We start from the raw sequence: 3,033 nt of genomic DNA on the forward strand, positions 1-3,033 counted from the left end.
ATTCTGTTCTATGAATAAGGAACAAGTCAGCACTCAGATGATTTTCTGTAAACCTGCTTCCCACCTTATATGAACTGATGTTTGGGCAGATAAAAGGGGAAGTAGAGTGGAAGGTAGAGAGAGAGAAGAAGGAGAAAATGGAAGAGAGAGAGGATGTAAAGGAGGAGGAAGAAGAAAAGTGGAGCAGATGCACATAACCTGGAGAAACCACAAGTTCTAAGGGGTCTCATAGATGTGGAAGATGGTAGTGTAGCAGTAGATCTGCCCAATCTAGGTGCATAGCATGTATTCGTATTAATTGAGTTATGTTTTCATATTTGGGTTGGAGATTTACCGCAACAAGGCAAACAAGAAATCTAAAAGAAAATTCTTAGAAATAGTATATTTAGCAAAGTCACTGGATTTATACCTCTTACATCTGTCTTTGTGTGACATTTCATCTTGGTTGTCTACTTGACTATGTCTATAGTTAACTAATACCTAAGCTGCTAAGCACTTCTGTAAGGGATTTTCTTTTTCTTTTTTATCTTTTAAAGTTTTCTTATTAGATTTTTTTATTTACATTGCAAATGTTATCCCCTTTTCTCATTTCCCCTTCAAAAATCCCCTTATACCATTCCACTCACCACCACTAACCCACCACTCCCACTTCCCTGTCCTGGTATTCCCCTACACTGGGGCATTGAGCCTTCACAGGATCAAGGGCCTCTCCTCCCATTGATGTCCCACAAGGCCATCCTCTGCTACATATTCGGCTGGAGCCATGGGTCACTCCATGTATACTCTTTAGTCCCTTGGAGCTGTGGGGGTACTGGTTGGTTCATATTGTTGTTCCTCCTATGGGGCTGCAAACCCCTTCAGCTCCTTGGGTCCTTTCTCTAGCTCCTTCATTTGGGACCCTGTGCTTCGTCCAATGTATGGCTGTGAGCATCCACTTCTGTATTTGTCAGGCACTGGCAGATCCTCTCAAGAGACAGCTATATCAGGCTCCTGTCAGCAAGCACTTGTTGGCATCCACAATAGAGTCTGGGCTTGATGATCGTATATGGGATGAACCCCGAGGTGGGACAGTCTCTAGGTGGCTTTTCCTTCAGTTTCTGCTCCACACTTTGTCTCTGTATCTCCTCCCATAGGTATTTTGTTCCCCTAGTAAGAAGGACCGAAGTATCCACACTTTGGTCTTCTTTCTTCTTGAGCTTCATGTGGTTTGTGAATTGTATCTTGGGTATTCTGAACTTGTGGGCTGATATCTACTTATCAGTGAGTGCATACCATGTGTGTTCTTTTGTGATTGGGTTACCTCACTCAGGATGATATTTTCTAGTTCCATCTATTTCCCTAAGAATTTCATGAATTCATTGTTTTTAATAGCTGAGTGTAGGGGATTTTCTTGATCAGATTATTTAAAGCAGAAAGACACCCCCTAAATATGTCAGGAGGGTAGGGCACATTCTGGTGACAGTGAAATAAAAGGACCCAGAAGAAGCAAGCTCTGCCTTGTGCCTATTTGTCCTCACTCTTACTGACAAGTTTGTCCTGTTGCTGCAGCATTCCTTCATCTGTGTAAGAACAAACTTCATTTGGTTACAACATAGACTTAAGATCATCTACTCTCTGGGAATCCTCCAGAATTCTGGTGCCTGAGAGGGGCTATTGAGACATCTGGCATGATGAAGTGAGTACTGAGTTATATGCCTTTCTATTTTGAGACAGCAATTATTGGACTACCTGTACTACATCCTTCAAGTCAACCTAATAAACCTTCTTTACACACACACACACACACACACACACACACACACACACTCACACACACATTCATTCTATCAGTTCTGTTTCTTTAGAGAGTGCTTACTGATATACCATGTCTATTTTTCTATGTCTACACATGGAAGGAGTTTATTTCTACACACTAGCAATGTACACATAAATGTCAAAATTAAAATATCAAGTCAAAAAAATAGCCTTTATGTGACCTAGCAAATATATAAACCTTATATGTAGAAATCTATACATTTCTGATGAATAAATTAAAAATCTAATAAAAAGCATAATATGTATAGAAGATCCAACATAGTAAAGTTCTTAATTCTCCTTAAGTTTATGCATAAATTTAATGCCATGCCTCCAGAAGCCTACCCAGAACTTTTGTAGAGGTAGAAAATATTATGTAAACTTTATGCAGAAGGAAAAAATAGGATATCTGAATTTTTTTAAAAAATAAAATTGGATTAATAATCCTCAACAATATTTTGTATCTTGAATAATTTAAACTAGGCAGTATTAGAAAAATATCCACACAGATCCATAATGAGCAATATTAACAGAGAAATATACACATAGATAATGAAACAGAGTAGAAAAATCATAATAAAGATTACCACATAGTGAAAGAAATTTTACACAAAATGAAATAGGGATGGTGTTAGAATTCCTGAAAACATTATTTAGAGCTAAATAATCTACATGTATAAATGAAGGACTAACCAAATTCTGATGCAAAGAACACATAATCATGAGGACGATAGGCTGGCTTCTGCCAATAAAGGTAGAGTCTTCTCCAAACAGCATTTCCACTGTCCACCCATGAATGATGTAGACTTCACTGTATAGGCTCAAAGGGTAAAGGAAGAAAATTTATTGAAGGCCTCTGATAAAGATTTAGTCGTTGGGATGAGCAGTCCTTTATATAGTCATCAGATAGGATTGGCTAACCTGCATCATGTCAGATAGTGCTGACTGTGGTATTTCCCTTCATTACTCCTGCCCACAGTGTATATTCAATGAAACTAGTTTTTTTGTTGTTGTTGTTGTTGTTTTTTTTTTTTTTTTTTTTTTTAAAGTTTGTAGCATAGGTCCTCCTGGACGCAATGAAGTGTTCCTAAGGATATAGAGTATACCTTCACTCCCGGAAGCTCTCCACCCTTGTGTAATACTGAAGAATCAATGCAGAAACCTCATAAGAGTCATTGACAGACTGTTATGGCTCTGTAGCTTTATAGAGCATCCAGATGGAAGAAGATGGAAGACCTG

This window comes from Mus pahari, chromosome 11 (assembly GCF_900095145.1).
Source record: "Mus pahari chromosome 11, PAHARI_EIJ_v1.1, whole genome shotgun sequence".
NCBI classification, from domain to species: domain Eukaryota; kingdom Metazoa; phylum Chordata; class Mammalia; order Rodentia; family Muridae; genus Mus; species Mus pahari.